Genomic DNA, 17,017 nt, shown 5'->3' with positions numbered 1-17,017 from the left:
TTGGCAGCGCTACATGTAACTACCTGACCACTGAGGGAGGGGGTGTTGGGGAAATTCGGGGAAGGGGGTGCACAGCCCCCTGGCTGGGGGGCATATAGGGAATGCCCAATTTCACTGAATTGAGTCTCCTACTGCAGCACCTCAGTAGGTTACATCAGAGAGCAGCTGCAGTGTCTAGGCAGTGGGATGCCTGTGCCTTTAAGAGCCCAGCCCTGGGAAGCCCATGCTGAGAGGTGCTGCCTGTGGGAAGGGAAATAAAAAAGCCCTCTGCTCCCTCCACCCATGGTTTGCAAACACTGGAGTCTCAGCCCACTGGGATAATTGTTACCCCTCTGTCCCTGCCTGTGCCGGGGTTTAACCCTATGGCAGCGCCTCCCTCTGGGTTTAACTCCGGCTCCTTCCCCCCTCCCTGACTTTGCCCTTCAGTCCCTCTCCTAATTCTGCCTCCAGCTGCTTGACCCCCCGACCAGTCAATTTCCACCCCCTGCTCAGACTCTGGCCACCCCCTCCTCTGATTTTCCCCCCTTTGCCCCTTTTTAATCCCTGTAAAAAGTAGGGGGTGCTGGGTCCTATTCTCTGGAGGGAGAGCTGGGCACCTGGCCCCTGCCTGCCCAGTGCTCAAAGTGCCCCATGATCTTGTGGATATTTGCCGAGTGCTGCAGGGTCACCCGAAGGGGGAGAGAGATGCGGTTAGGAGGTGATGCAGCCAAGGCTGCCTCACCCAACACTGAGATGCAGCCACCTCTGGGGTGAGTTACACAAGTCAGCAAATGAATTTGGAACAAGAAATGCACTGAAAGGACCGAGGCTGCTGCAGGAGGTGGAGAAAACCAGAAAAAGCAGTAGCTCTAGATCCTAGCCCTGCCCCTCCCCCACTCTACCCCTAACCTACCACTCCTCTCCCACATTTGAGGGGAGAACCCAGGAGTCCTGGTCCCCAGCCTTGCCCACACGCATATTTCGATATGGCTCCATCCAACAGCTGTCCTCACAATTGCAGGGCAGTGCCATGGGGCACACTGGGGCCTGCCTGTTTGCACAGGATGGGCAATGCCAGTGCCCCAGGGTGCGGAGAGATGATGCTAAGGGAGAAGCAGGCAGCAGACAGCTCCCATGACAGAGAAAGAAACGCTAGGGAGTGCTGTGGTGCAAGGAGTGAAGGGGGTTGGCAGGGAATGGGAGGATCTTCCCTCACAGCAGGTGGGTCTGTCTCCCTCCCAATTCCTCCCCCAGCCCAGGCTAGTCCCGGCCCAGCTACCAGGGTTAAATTTGGCCTGGATTCCCCAGCTGCTGGGGTGGGGTGTGGGGCTGGGAAGCATGAGCCTCTACTCCCCCTTACCCAGACACAGTTGCATGGACTCTGATCAAAGGAGCATGCAGCACTGCTTCCTAGAGGAAAGTGAGTCACCAGCCAGTGACAGACACATCATGGGTCTCCTCATCCTCATCTTCTTTTCCATATACAACCTGGCCAGGGGAGGGGGTGTAAACTCAGGGCAGTTGCATAGTTAACCTGTGGAACTCCTTGCAAGAGCATGTTGTGAAGGCCAAGACTATAACAGGGTTCAAAAAAGAACTAGATAATTTTATGGTGGATAGATCCATCCAGGGCTATTAGCCAGGGTGGGCAGGGATGGTGCCTGTAGCCTCTGTTTGCCAGAAGCTGGGAATGGGCAATAGGGGATGGATCACTTGATGAGTCCCTGCTCTGTTCATTCCCTCTGGGGCACCTGGCACTGGCCACTGTCAGAAGACAGGAGGATACTGGGCTAGATGGACTTTGCATCTGAACCAGTCTGGCCGTTCTTATGTCTCCATTGGAGCAGCAGTGACACCCAGTGGGCAGTCAGAGTAACGCACAGAAAGTGTTTTCCTTGAAGCAGCAGTGACACCACGTGGTCATTCAGGGTAATGCACAGAAGGTGTTTCCCTTGATACAGCAGTGACACCCACTGGTCAGATGGTGTAATGCACAGCGTGTGTCTGCCCTCTACGAGCAGTGACACCCACGGACCAGTCACAGTAAGGCCTAGAGTGTGTTTCCCACCAATCTGGGTAAGGCACAGAGCATGTTTCCCATGAAGCAGCTGTGACACCCAGTGACAGGAAGTGGAGTGACCTGGCCCCAGCCTGCTCGGCTTGCCAGCTCGGGCTGGGGGACGGGGTGCTGTGTAGGGCACCAAAATGTCTAGAGACAACCTTGAATAGATAATTTTTCCACAGGGAACGATAGCTGTTAGAATAGAGATATTCAGGCTGCCTATACAGGCTTAGACTTTAAGAACTTAGGTGTATTTTTATCACTTAGCCAGTGACAGGGGTATAAAACAAAACCAAAATCCCAGTCTGCCTCTGTCTGGGCCTTCTCTCCCTAGGAAAGTCTGAGCCCTTGTTCAGAGATGTCATAAACAGATGGCTAAGGGTTAATGTCTCTTTTACCTGTAAAGGGTTAAGAAGCTCTATAAAGCTGGCTGACACCTTACCACAGGACCAATAGGGGGACAAGATGCTTTCAGATCTTGGTGGAAGAAAGTCTTTGTTTGTGCTCTTTGTTTTGAGGGTTGTCCGCTCTTGGAACTAAGAGGGACCAGACGTCCATCCAGGCTCTCCAGATCTTTCTGAATCAGTCTCTCATGTTTCAAACTTGTAAGTAATTAGCCAGGCAAGGCATTAGTCTTATTTTTGTTTTCTCAACTTGTAAATGATCCTTGTTTGCTGAGAGGATTTTACCTCTACTTGCTGTAACTTTGAACCTAAGGCTAGAGGGGTTTCCTCTGGGCTATATAAATCTGAGTACCCTGTAAAGTATTTTCTATCCTGATTTTACAGAGATGATTTTTATCTTTCTTTCTTTAATTAAAAGTTTTTTCTTTTAAGAACCTGATTGATTTTTCCTTGTTTTAAGATCCAAGGGGATTGGGTCTGGACTCACCAGGGATTGGTGCAGAGAAAGAAGTGGGGATAGTTAATTTCTCCTTGTTTTAAGTTCCAAGGGGTTTGGATCTGTGTTCATCAGGGAACTGGTGAAGCCTCTCAAGGCTGCCCAGGGAGGGGAATGTTTTGGGGGGGACAGAAAGTGTTCCAGACACTAACTTCTGGATGATGGCAGTGTTACCAGATCTAAGCTAGTAATTAAGCTTAGAAGGGTCCATGCAGGTCCCCACATCTGTAACCTAAAGTTCAGAGTGGGGAAAAAATCTTGACAGTAGGCTAAGGCCTTTGGCTAAGCAGCAGGGGCATCCATACGCTGGGAAGTGAATGGTCACATCCTCACCTCCCAAACCCGTCACACTGAACTAAGGTGGGGTTGGGCTGTTAGGAAGACGATCCTGTCCCAGTAGTGCCCATCACCACCAGATAAAGAAACAGATCTTAAGGGAGCATCCGATCTGGCAAGAAATCCATTCTCAATGGTTGTGGTTGTGAAACCGTCATTTCTGTAGGGTTTATCTTTATGGCCCCCGCTTTTCTATTGTCAATCTGCTGGTCCTCTAATTGTTTCTGTCTGCTGCAGAATTAATTTTGCTGGGTGTAAGTTAATTAGGGGAGTGGGATGTAATTGGTTAGAGAATACTGTTACAATAGGTTAGAATTGGTTAAGAACATTTCAGTAAAATGATTGATTAAGGTCTCGCTGAGAATATTTCTGTATAAACTGGGGTCAAACAGGCAGTGGGCGAGGAAATTGGACTCATGCTTGCTAACAGTGGGATGGGAATAGGGAACGGGGACACAGGCAAGGCTCTGCAGTGTCGGAGGTGGGAAGAGGGATGTGGGGTAAACACTCTGCAGTGTCAGAGCTCATAGACTTTAAGGTCAGAAGGGACCATTATGATCGTCTAGTCCGACCTCCTGCACAGCGCAGGCCACAGACTCTCACCCACCAACTCCTGTAACAAACCCTTGACCTATGTCTCAGCTATTGAAGTCCTCAACTCGTTGTTTAAAGACTTCAAGGTGCAGAGAATCCTCCAGCAAGTGACCCATGCCCTACGCTGCAGAGAAAGGTGAAAACCCCCCAGGGTCTCTGCCAATCTGCCCTGGAGGAAAATCCCTTTCTGACCCCAAATATGGTGATCAACTAAACCCTGAACATGTGGGCAAGACTCACGAGCCAGCACCCAGGAAAGAATTGTCTGTAGGGATGTGGGGTAAACGCTGTAGTGTCAGAGCTAGAAGGGAACACAGGGAAACAGACTCTGTCGGTGTATAGAGATCAGCCTGACTGGTGTGAAGGCCTTTGGAATCTGCTTGCTTGGAAACTAACCCCAGTAAACATCCCTTTGTCTGCGCTTTGGACTTCTGGTCTTTTGCTGCTTGCTGTCTGCATGACAAGAGCCAGGGAAGTGAGCAGGGAAAGGGAAAGCCCTCTAACAATGGCTCCTTGCTCCTCTCCCTCCAAGTTCAGGGGTCAAGTGTGGGCAGGAGTCCAGGCTCTGCTTGAGGGATCCTGGCACAGGGGCTGGTGAGGGAGAAAGGATTGTAGATTCTGACCTGCACTCTGGAGAGGAGGTAATAAGTGAAGGGGCATTTTTGATTCCTACCCTGCTTCAATGTCCCCAGAGCTAGAATTCTACCTTCCCTAGGGCCAAATGAGGGGGTGAAGCCATTTGGCTAATGAAAACCAGTGCTCCAGGTGAGGCTTGAAGTCACAACCTCAGCATAGCTCCTCTCAGCACTGCCCTATAAGTACTGTGTGCTAACCAATTGTGCCACTGGAGCACCTGTTAATTGCTAATTTCTCAGTCCCCTAGGTTGATAAAGGCAAGGAGTCACCCCAAAACATTCTCAGTGGGGTTAGGAGCCGGTATCAACAAGCATTGTACTTGGTGGAGTGGATTCTTCTTAAGGCTTCCAGGCACCATTTGACCCTTTTGCTCGTCCCTGTGTAATAACAGAGCTGATAAAGACTCACTGTAGAGTCTTGCTGCAGACCGACAGATCTGAAATCACTGATAACCAGGTTTAAGCATTACTCCTGCTTTGGGACAGTGTCTCTCATCCAAGAAAGTTCCGAGTCTGCACTAGCAGTGAGGCTCCCTCACTAACAGCTGAAATCAGGGAGAGCTGTGTGAAGTGCAGGGCCCCAGGGGTGCCTGAACGGGGCGAACAACACCCCAGGACTTTTAAAAATGAGAGGGCTCTGCCTTGCCACTCTGTAATGACCGTAAGGGTGAGTGAGGGTGTTGAGGGGGCCGAGAGCAGCGAGCAGGAGGACAGGTCTTGGGGGAAGAGGCAGCGTAGGAGTGGAGGTGAGCTGGGGCAGGGGGCTGCGGGGTGCAGGGAGAGGGCTGCCCGCAGCAAGTAACGGGGGTGGGGGCATGCAGGGGAACTGCTCCCTGTCCCAGCTCACCTCTGCTCCGTCTTCTCCCCTGAGCACGCTGCCCCCGCTCTAATTCTCCTCCCCTCCCAGGCTTGCCGCACTAAACAGCTGATTAGCACTGCAAGTCTGGGAGGCAGCAGAAGTGGAGCGGTGCCAGCGTGCTCAGAGGAGAAGGCAGAGCGGAAGTGAGCTGGGGTGGGGAGCTGCTGCAGGGGGGGCTGCCTGGCTCTTTGCCATGGTCCCTGCTCCACCCCAGCCCTGCCCCTCCCTGCCCCTGCACTCACTGCATGGTCCACTCCTCTGGCTCCCAGCCACACCGCCGGCGAGTGCTGTGGGGCGGTTCCCCCATCCCCCCAAACTTGGGAGCCAGGGGAGCAGAGCAGGCTGAGGCCCCAGGCCTGCGTGTGGGGAAGCAGAGAGGGGCTGGTCCCAGGCCTCTGTAGGGGACAGGGGGCTGGTTACTTCCTGCAGGAAGTGGAGTGACCCGGCCCCAGCCTGCTATTGCACAATCCCCAGCCACGCTGCACAGCATGCCCCAAGAGGGAGTGGGGGGCCAAGCTGATGATGCAGCACGAGGAGGTCATTCTCATTGGTAGCTGTCCAGTGGCAGTGAGTTCAACAGGCCTTGGCACACGCTGTGTGGGGCAGGAGGTCCTTGTATTTGGAGCAGTGGGAGTGAACCGCGTGCAGTTGTGTCTCTGAGCACAACTGTGAATGTTATGATGTGTGTGTGGGGGTTATTGTGAGTGTGGCTGAGGGTGTGATTGTTTCTCTCTTTGGGGGTTGGACTAACATGTCCCTCTGGGTGTGTTGTGTGTGAGTGTTCTTGGGATTGTGTGAGTCCCTTTGTGTGTGTGTGTCAGTCACTTGCTGCAGAATACAAAAATCCTGCAAAGCCATTTCCTGCTGGTTAGCCCAGCAACAGACTGATTCAGTGTCACAGACGCACACACACACAGAGCAGGGCTCAGCAGAGGGCAGCAGGGACACACACGTCTCCCCTGGGCCAGCTTGGACAATTGTCCATCACTACTCGGCACAGTGCTGGTGCCCCCACACGGGGGTGGGCAGTGACCGGGCAGAGAGGGCAGATGTGCTGGATCTGTAAAAGCAGCAAAGAGTCCTGTGGCACCTTATAGACCAACAGACGTATTGGAGCATGAGCTTTCGTGCGTGAGTTCCCACTTCGTCAGCTAGATTCAGAAGGAAGCACTTTGGGAAAATCAGTCAAGGCCCTTAGCAGAGCTGGGACACAGACCCAGTGACCCCTGCACCACCCTGGGAGGGCAGTGGGGTTTAGTGGTCAGAGCAGGGAGGGGCTGGACACCAGGACCCCTAGGTTCTATCCTTGGCTCTGGAAGTGGAGGGGGTCTAGAGCAGGGGGACTGGGATCCAGGACTCCTGGATTCCATAGGGGAGACTGTTTTTCCCTGTGCTTCCCTCCTTAGAGAGCCCAGCCCAACCCCCTAGTAGAGACTGAGCAGGAGTGGGGGGAGTTGTTCTCCCACTCTGGAGTTATGATTCAAACTCCTCCCCCAAGGAATGTGACATCACAGAATCTGCCCACCCCCCCAAGACAGAGAAAACTAGTGGGGTTCGAAGGGTTCTGGCTGCACCCACCAGACAACCCTGGTCATTGCAAGAAACCCCCAAACCTACTTGCACCCACAAAACATCCTCTCAGGGTACACACTCCCTGCTAGGACAGGACCTCTTGCTCCCACCCCTTTTCTTATCACCACAAGCTGCTCCCAGCCAGGCACCACACCCCATTCACACACCTTTTGTCACTGTGTAGCTCAGTGGCAATCACTGCCCCGAAGTGACTCTGGTGCAGGCACTCCCCACACGAACTCCCCACACCGGATTCTGTCCACACACAGAGAATTCTTTCTGCCCGGCTCCTTCGGTTCCTCTCGCTGCTCTCCGTACTGCCGCCAGACACTGCTCATCTGCATAACCCCGCCCATGGACACGTGACACCTTCTGTCCTGCTGGTTTCAAGTGAGTGAGTTGCCCTTGGGGAGTGAGCAGGTCACAGCAGGTCACAGCCCCAGCCAGGGCCGGCTCCAGGCACCAGCTCAGCAAGCAGGTGCTTGGGGCGGCCAAGGGGAAGGGGCGGCATGTCGGGCTCTTTGGTAGCAATTCGGCAGCGGGTCCCTTGGTCCCTCTCAGAGGGAAGGACCTGCCACCAAATTGCCGCCGAAGAAAAAGGCAGCGCAATGGAGCTGTCATCGATTGCGATCGTGGGTTGTTGTTTTTCCCCTGCCGCTTGGGGCGGCAAAAACCCAGCCCTGGCCCCAGCACACGTCACAGCCGCAGCACACGTCATAGCACATCACAGCCTGGGGCAGGGAGATATTGATGGAGAGGATGAGGGGAGGGGGAGACCCAGCCCCATAGACCCATAAGGATAGGAGATATTGGGGTCAGGAGGAGAGGAGATGGGGTTGGCAGAGACCCAGCCTGGGGTGCAGGGAAAATGGGGTGGGGTGGAGGGAGGTGGGGAACAGAAGAGACGTGTGGAGTAGTGAGATGTTGGTCCAGGGAAACTGAGTCACTCCCAGGATATGCTGTGCACGCGGAAGCACAGGGGCAGGGAGACAGAACCAGCCCCACAGAGCCAAATAGGGATATTGCGGGCAGGGGAGGGGATGGAGGGATGAGAGACCCAGGGTCATAGAACTCCCCGGGCTCCCAAGTTTGGGGGGAGGGGGGAACCGCCCCACAGCACTCACTGGCTGCATGGCTGGGAACCAGGGAAGTGGACCAGGCTGCGGCTGGGTCACTCCACTTACCATGCAGTGAGTGCAGGGGCGGGAGGGCGGGACCAGAGCAGGGGCAGGGGCCATGGGGAAGAGCCAGGCACCCCCGCTGCAGCAGCTCCCCACCCCAGCTCCCCACTGCTCCGTCTTCTCCCCTGAACATGCCGGCACTGCTCCACTTCTCCTGCCTCCCAGGCTTGTGGTGCCAGTCAGCTGTTTAGTGCAGCAAGCCTGGGAGGGGAGGAGAATTAGAGTAGGGGCGGCATGCTCAGGGGAGAAGATGGAGCAGGGATGAGCTGGGACAGGGAGCGGTTCACCTGCACACACATCCCCCCATTACTTGCTGCAGGCAGCCCTCTCCCTGCACCTCCCCCCAGCCCCCTGCCCCAGCTCACCTCCACTCCACTGCCTCCTCTGAGTGTGCTTTTTGGTGCCCCCAACCACTTGGCACCCTAGGAGGCCGATTAGTTCGCCTAGTGGTTGCACTGGTCCTGGACACTGCCTATCAGCAGGATTCCTCCTCCTCCTCCTCAGTGAGATTAAATCTCCGCACCTAGACAGCTGGTCCGTCCGCTGCACCACAATCCCTCATGTCTGAGACCCCCTGCCAAAGCCATGCACTCGGCTCCAGAGAATTAAGTCTCACATCTCACTGGGAACTCGACTTCTTGTGCTCAGAGAGTCTCGGCCCCTCTCAGTAGCTGACCTGAGAAACACAGTGTCTGCAAAAGCAGCAAAGAGTCATGTTGCACCTTATAGACTAACAGACATATTGGAGCATGAGCTTCCGTGGGTGAATCCCCACTTTGTCAGATGTATCAGTGTCTGTCTTTTCCAAAGAAGTGCCTGGAGGGCCTTTTCTTATGTGGCCTAATGGATAAGGCACCTGACTTTGGATCAGGGGATACAGGGTTTGAGTCCCTTTGTGGTTGTGCTTGTCTAGTTTTACCTTTGAGCTTAAAGTCCTGCTCCCTTCAGGGCTGGAACCTCTTCTTGGCCACTCAGGACAATGCTCTGGCTTCAGCCAGAGCCCTGGGAAGGAGTTGGGGGTTGGGTGTCACAAAGGCTGGGGCAGAAGTCCCAGGTGCTTCCAGTCTAGCCTTTGCCATTCCTGACTTGCCAAAGAAAATGGGCGGCTCCCTGGGCTAGTGTGTAGAGCAGTTTCCCTCTTCCAAATGTGCGCCAGTCCCTGTGTTTGAGGGGGTTTGCTACATAGCACCTTGGAAGCCTGGGTGTTTCTCTGCTTCTCACCAGCTGGGAAAAAGCCTCTTGGGGAAAAATCTCTTGCCCCACTGCAAAAGTGAGCACTGTGAGTGAGACCAGTCAGAGGCCCCACCATGGGGGCTGGCCCTGCTTTCCTACCAACTTGTGATGTTGGCCATAGAGCATCAGCAGCTGCCCTGCATGCTGGTGACCTTCAGTGGGTGTTTGGCATGGCAGGGAGCAGCCTGGCTGGGTGTTTTTGTGCCTGTCTGAAGGCCACACATAGGCATGGTCCTTCCCTCCTCTAGCCCTGACCTCAGTTGCTCTGTGGCTTTTAAGCCTTCCCTTGGAGCTGTCAGCACCAGCTGCCTCTGCTCTAGATGCCCAGAGGAGGAGAGGTGTTCTGGGTCACTTTTACAGATGCCTCTTCCCTGGTACAGCTATTGCTCAGCTGCACAAAGGAGTTTTCATCCCCAATCCCTGCCTAGCAGCCCTCTGGCACCATTCCTGAGGGCTGCCCTGCCTCACTTTCTTCCTACCATGTTGGGAAAGACAGCTCTCATCGTTAAAGGTCAGGTGGGCCAACTTGGGGCAGAAGCCCATTCTATGTTTTCCTACTGCAGAGCCCAAGATCAGTAACTTATCTGGGGTACAAGCACTGCTGTGCTCCCCGAAAACAAGCCGCCCCTGCACAAAGGCGAATGAAAGGGCCTGCCAAAGCGTGGGATTGAACCAGGGCCCTTTAGATCTTCAGTCTAATGCTCTCCCAACTGAACTACTTTGGCAACTGCAGGACAGCATTTTGGCCTGTTACTTGTCTGTCTAGGATGTTTTTGTCAGCAGTTGCACAAAAAAAGGACAGGAAAACAAACGGCTGCTTCATACCCCCACCGGAGGAACCCGGCACCATTAGTTGTGGTGAGTAATAAGTGGCTGTTCGCTGACAGGGCCTGTCCCCGAGCAGTTGGAACAGCAGCTGCCACCTCCCCCTCGGCTCCAGGCTGTGGGAAATGCTCATTGACTGGCTGCATGGGCGGATGCTGCTCTGTGCTCTGGATTGCATCTGTATTGCTCTGTCAACCCCCCGTCTTCACTGAGCCAGTCTGGTAAGGTCCCAAGTGCCCCCTCCGGCCTGGCAGCTGAGAGTCTGTGCAGACATCAACCCCCTGCCAGCCCCAGAGCCAGCAGCAGCGCCTGCCCCACCCCCCAGCACCACAGGGGCACTCAATGAACTTCCTGTGGGGAAATGGCTCCTTGGCATCCTGCTGCTAGAGTGAGAGCCAGGAGAGAGCAGTGTCTTGCTCACCTTGGGGGAGAGAAGAGACCTGATGAGTGTGGATCTCCCTCAGCCTCCCCTGCAATGCTGGTCAGTTGTATTGTCACTGTCATAGTCAGCGTTTTCCTTCAGGGCTGGCCCTAGAGGGGTCTGGGGTCAAGGACAAATCCCCCCTTTCGTCCCTAGGCCCCGCCCCCACTCCACCCCTTCCCCCAAGTCCCCACCCATCCCATCTCTTCCCATCCTGCAACTTCCTGCCCTATTCCTCAACCACCCCCACCTCTTCCCATCCCTGCTCCTCCCCCTCCCCATCCAGTGCCTCCTGAACCCCACTGAACAGCTGATCACTGGCTGGTGGGAGGTGCTGAAAGGGAAGAGGAGGAGCTTGTCAACAAGGCCTGTAGTGGGTGGGGGAGGAGCTGGCTGCCAGTGAGTCCTGAGCACCTATTTTTTCTCTGTTAGTTCTGCAGCCCCATAGCGTTGCTGACTTGGCTTCCTTCATACTCTAGAGAGAGGAGCAGAACCAGGGCTATGGCTGATCTATGGGGCACCAGGTGAGTGGCAGAGGCTTCAGGTGCGGAGAGTTTGCCTGACCCCTCAGGGACATAGTGTGAGGGGGTTGTACAGAGGTGTTGCCCAGGTGATAGACTGGCTAAAACACAGGCCTCATTGTGAGCAGGATTCAAACCTGCACAGGGAAACCCTATTAGATTTTAACTCCCACATTTTAACCACTCGGCCATCACAGCTGAGAGTGACAAACTGCCCCAATGCCAGAGAAACTGGTAAAGAATCCCAATGCCCAGGCTTGAAGTCATCTAAACTACAGAATTCCCACCGCAAACCTGGCTCCCAAAGCGTGGGAGGGATTTGGGGTTTGTTCTCTTTGCTTAGCCATGTGCAGTAAGACAGAGAGCGCGTTTAAAAGTCTCCCCTCCCACAGAGCGGGAATGGGAAATGATTCTCAACTTGAAGCCTGATGTAGGGTGACCAGACGTCCCGATTTTATCGGGACTGTCCCTATATTTGCTTGTTTGTCCCACGTCCCGACCGATCGGGACCCTGGACAAACAAATAACTTTGTCCTTTTCTCCAGCACACAGGCATAGTCTGGAGGGATACTTGCCCCCCTCCAACTCTGCCCCCCCATTCCCTAATTAGATCCCTCCCCAAATCCCGGCCCTGGCCCTGCCCCCAGCTCCACCCCCTCACTGCCCCATTGGATCCCTCCCCAAATCCTCGCCCTGGCCCTGCCTCTTCCGCAAGCACGTGGCATTCTTCCTCCATCCCAGGTTTGCATACAGGCCATGGCCATGTCCAGGATTGCAGAGCAGAAGCTTCTCTAACCCTGCAGCCTGTGGGGCAGCGCAGTGGGGCTGGGGGCAGCATGGAGCAGGCAGGGCCCAGGTGGGCAGGGGGTGGAGACACAAGTGGGGCGGACACGCTCCTGCCAGGAGCTGCCTGGTTCACCCCTTGCCCGGGAGCTGCAGGAGGGGCCCGGATCATGGCTCGGCTGCAGAGCTCGGAGCCCACGCTGGGCCCAGGAGTGAGGGGATGGGGGAGCTGGGGGTGTAGTGGGGGTTGGAGCCGAGAGATGGTTGAAGATGGGGCTGTGCCACTGCCGCTTGGTGGCGGGGAGGCCTTCTAGCTTTTGTTTTTGCTCAGCCCCCCGCGTCCTGATATTTCATCTTTGACATCTGGTCACCCTAGCCTGATATGAAGGAGGATGTCTGGACCAAGGGGCCAGGAACTGGCCTTTGCTAGAGAAACCACTGTCAAGTTTTAGCCACTTAGGGCAAGTCAGCAAATAAGAACAACCTCAGGTATCAGTAACTGCTACAGGTTACAAATTCCTACATGTAGCAGTTTCTGGCACTACACCTGCACAGCTCTGCTCCCCGGCTCTTCTCAGGCTCCTGCTCTCTCCTTAGCTCTGCCTCACTCTTACCCAGGCAGTTCCAGCTCACATGGAGGATGGGACCCCCTGGCCTGGTGACTCTCTCATTACACTGCCTGGCCTGTCAGTGCAGCTAACTTGGAGCTTTGGCCTCTCCCCATTGTCCCTGGGGACTGTCAGTCTCAGGGTCCTGATTTCCCATTGATCCTTCCCCCTTCTATTGGTGCTGGGAATTAGCCAACCAACCCCCCTCCACACACACACACTAAGTTTTAGTAAAGGCCCAAGAGCCCCCTTACACAAGCCAGCCCCATGAGGGTCACCGATGTGCAGAGAAGGCTGCACAGGCTGGTCCCATGGTGTAATGGGCAGCACTCAGGACTCTGAATCCTGTAATCTGAGTTCAAATCTCAGTGGGATCTTGTGTTGGCTTGTGGTCATAGGCGGCAGCATTTGCGGTGCTCGGGTTCCAGCAATATTTGGAGCTGGGTCTCTTCCCCTGGCCCTGGCCCCTGCCTGCCACCCCTCCCCCTGCATGTCCCCCCCGCCACACTGCGTCCCTGCCTGACAAAAAGCAGCGTGCGCCTGCCTGCTCCTGCTGCTGGAGTAGAGGGATATAGGGCAGAAGTGCTGTCTGCTGCCCCAGGGTCCTAGTGCCCACCCTTCAGTAAGGGCAAGGCAGACTGCCCTGAGCTTCTCCAACGCCCTGAGCTCCCTCTGCACCCTGATCCTCTGTCCCAGTCCTGAGCCCCCTCCTGCATCATGAATCCCTCATCCTCAGCCCCTCAGCTCTGTACTCCCTCCTATCCCCAAACACCCTTCCAGAATCTGCACCTCTCACCCCTTCCTACAGCCCCAGCCTGGAGCCTGCACCCAAACTCTATCCCAAAACCTGCACCCCTCCTGCACCCTAATCCCCAGCCCAGGATCTGCAACCCAGACCTCCCCCCTAAACCCCCTCCCAGAGCCTTAGGTAGGTGGGGATGGAGTTTGGGAGTGGAGTTGGGGGTGGGTTCTGGACACCACCAAAATTTCTACAAACTTGCCACCCATGCTTGTGGTAAAGCCCCAGAGCTCAACTTCCCTGTCTCCAGCTGTGTAAGAGTGAATCTTTCCCCTCCTGCTGGGTGACTCACACCTCCTGGAGCCAGGTCTTTGGCTGGGATGGCCACAATGGGTTAGGGCTCTAGAACTTGCTACCCTGATAGTTGGGATTCTTGCTGCAGCACCTGATGTTCACAAGCTTGGCCCTTGTGCTTCCTACCACACTTTTCCTCTGGCCCACATGGCGCTTGAAGAAAGGAGTGCCAGGGCTGGGATTAATAGTCAGGGCTTGGCAGGAGGGAGGAAGAGTCCCAGGGTGGAGCCCCACACACCTTCCCTCCTCCGGGCACCTAGAGCAGAGGCAGCCCAGCTCTGTCCGCTGGATACCTCGGCAGAGTAGGTGAGATCATGTAAATACAGTCTGGTCCCAAAGCCTCCACCCAACCCTGGTCATCAGTAGCTGTCAGGGGAGAGCTCATTCACACCTCGCTTACAAATCATCATTTGAAATTCTAAGGTTGGCCAACACTGCCGAAGCCAATGCACCCACATTGTCAGCAAACACAGCAGCTGGGTGAGGAAACCCGGCTTTGTCCGGACTTTCCAAACCTATTTTACTTTCTCAGGTACAAGTAGTTTTTATACGTTGTATCTGCTTTTAAAGTGTGTGTTAACGTTTCAATTTCCATTCAAATTTACAACCAATGACAACATTGGCAGCGCTGCATGTAAGTACCTGACCACTGAGGGAGGAGGTGTTGGGGAAATTCGGAGAAGGGAGTGCACAGCCCCCTGATTGGGGGGCGTATAGGGAATGCCCAGTTTCACTGAATTGAGTCTCCTACTGCAGCACCTCAGTAGGTTACATCAGAGAGGAGCTGCAGTGTCTAGGCAGTGGGATGCCTGTGCCTTTAAGAGCCCAGCCCTGGGAATCCCATGCTGAGAGGTGCTGCCTGTGAGGGGGGAAATAAAAAAGCCCTCTACTCCCCTCACCCATGTTTGCAAACACTGGAGTCTCAGCCCACCGGGATAACTGTTACCCCTCTGCCCCTGCCTGTGCCAAGGTTTAACCCTCTGGCAGCACCTCCCTCTGGGCTTAACTCCGGCTCCTTCCCCCCTCCCTGACTTTGCCCTTCAGTCCCTCTCCTAACTCTGCCTCCAGCTGCTTGACCCCCCGACCAGTCAATTTCCACCCCCTGCTCAGACACTGGCCACCCCCTCCTCTGATTTGCCCCCCTTTGCCCCTTTTTAATCCCTGTAAAAAGTAGGGGGTGCTGGGTCCCAATCACTGGAGGGAGGGCTGGGCACCTGGCCCCTGCCTGCCCAGTGCTCAAAGTGCCCCATGATCTTGTGGATGTTTGCTGAGTGCTGAGAAGCGGGAGAGAGATGCGGTTAGGAGGTGATGCAGCCAAGGGTGCCTCAACCAACAGTGAGATGCAGCCATCTCTGGGGTGAGTTACACAAGTCAGCAAATGAATTTGGAACAAGAAACGCACTGAAAGGACCGAGGCAGCTGCAGGAGGTGGAGAAAACCAGAAAAAACAGTATCCCTGGATCCCAGCCCTGCCCCTCCCCCACTCTAAACCCTAATCTCCACTCCCCTCCCACATTTGAGGGGAGAACCCAGGAGTCCTGGTCCCCAGCCTTGCCCACTCCCATATTTTGATATGGCTCCATCCAACAGTTGTCCCCACAATTGCAGAGCAGTGCCATGGGGCACACGGGGGCCTGCCTGTTTGCACAGGATGAGCAATGCCAGTGCCCCAGGATGGGGAGAGATGATGCTAAAGGAGAAGCAGGCAGCAGACAGCTCCCATGACAGAGAAAGAAACGCTAGGGGGTGCCGTGCTGCAAGGAGTGAAGGGGGTTGGCAGGGAATGGGAGGATCTTCCCTCACAGCAGGTGTGTCTGTCTCCCTCCCAATTCGTGCCCAGCCCTATCCCAGCCCAGGCTAATCCCAGCCCAGCTACCAGGGTTAAATTTGGCCTGGATTCCCCAGCTGCTGGGGGTGGGGCGTGGAGCTGGGAAGCATGAGCCTCTACTCCCCCTTCCCCAGACACAGTTGCATGGGCACAGACCAAAGGAGCCTGCAGCACTGCTGCCTAGAGGAAACTGAGGCGCCAGCCACTGCCAGACACATCATGGCTCTCCTCATCCTCATCCTCTTTTCCATAAACAACCTGGCCAGGGGAAGGTGGGGGGTAAACTCAGGGCAGTTGCATAGTTAACCTGTGGAACTCCTTGCAAGAGCATGTTGTGAAGGCCAAGACGATAACAGGGTTCCAAAAAAGAACTAGATGAGTTTATGGTGGATAGATCCATCAAGGGCTATTAGCCAGGGTGGGGAGGGATGGTGCCTGTAGCCTCTGTTTGCCAGAAGCTGGGAATGGGCAATAGGGGATGGATCACTTGATGATTCTCTGCTCTATTCATTCCCTCTGGTGCACCTGGCACTGGCCACTGTCCGAAGACAGGAGGATACTGGGCTAGATGGACTTTGCATCTGAACCATTCTGGCCGTTCTTATGTCTTCCTTGGAGCAGCAGTGTCCCCCAGTGGACAGTCAGAGTAATGCACAGAAGGTGTTTTGCTCGGCGCAGCAGTGACACCCAGTGGCCAATCAGAGTAACACACAGAGTATGTATCCCTTGGAGCAACAGTGACACCTCGTGGTGATTCAGGGTAATGCACACGCGGTGTTTCCCTTGATACAGCGGTGACACCCACTGGTCAGGTGGCGTAATGCACAGCATGTGTCTGCCCTCTAGGAGCAGTGACACCCATGGACCAGTCACGGTAATGCACAGAGTGTGTTTCCCACCAATCTGGGTAAGGCACAGAGCATGTTTCCCATGGAGCAGCAGTGACACCCAGTGAACAGCAGGGGTGGCATCAGACTCTTCTCCTTTAGTGCGGGACTGAGACGAGCTAGACAAAAAAAATTGGGGGGCTGTGCCCCCCATCACCTGGCCCCACCCTTCACGGGGGCCATGACTCTGCTCCTTCTCAGTTAAAGGCCAGGCTCATCTCCTCTCCCCCGGGCTAGGGTTTACAGCAATACAAACTTTATTACAATAAAATAGTTAACAGGGTTTACTTTAAATATTCTAAATCTGTCCAAATTTTAGTACTGAATCCAAAGTTCTCTTAAAGATCCCATCAGTAACCAAAACCTAAATGAAAAATTGAAACCAAAAACAAGGCTTAATTTAAAACCCGAACATTAAGAAAAACTTTTTTTGTGAAAATAAAAACTAACAAATGCTGTAAATTAATAATTTCAACATTTTATCAAAAAAGTGTGCTAGAGCAGAATGATAAAATAACATCAAATAAATAAGCATGACCATTAAAACCTCCTATAAAGGAACTGAATCCTTGAATACTGGTCAGATCTGTATAAAATATGCAGAACTATGTCAAAACTGGTGTTGTAGGACAGCCATTCGAATCCAGAAAATGTCAATTAAAAGCTCCATTCCAACTAAAAAACCAAAACAACCCAATAA

General features: G+C 54.3%; 2 non-coding genes across 2 annotated transcripts; one reads left to right on the top strand and one right to left on the bottom strand.

Moving 5' to 3' along the window:
* Positions 1 to 10,003: 10,003 nt before the first annotated feature.
* TRNAF-GAA (transfer RNA phenylalanine (anticodon GAA)) lies at positions 10,004 to 10,076 on the bottom strand. Its single transcript has one exon. It is a non-coding gene; the product is annotated as a tRNA-Phe (tRNA).
* Positions 10,077 to 12,814: 2,738 nt separating this feature from the next.
* On the top strand, positions 12,815 to 12,886 carry TRNAQ-CUG (transfer RNA glutamine (anticodon CUG)). The gene has a single exon. It is a non-coding gene; the product is annotated as a tRNA-Gln (tRNA).
* The last annotated feature ends 4,131 nt before the right edge of the window (positions 12,887 to 17,017 follow it).

This window comes from Gopherus flavomarginatus, chromosome 4 (genome assembly GCF_025201925.1).
Source record: "Gopherus flavomarginatus isolate rGopFla2 chromosome 4, rGopFla2.mat.asm, whole genome shotgun sequence".
Lineage (NCBI taxonomy): Eukaryota > Metazoa > Chordata > Testudines > Testudinidae > Gopherus > Gopherus flavomarginatus.
Note: the sequence above shows the minus strand (reverse complement) of the source record. Positions and strands in the feature narration are given on the sequence as shown.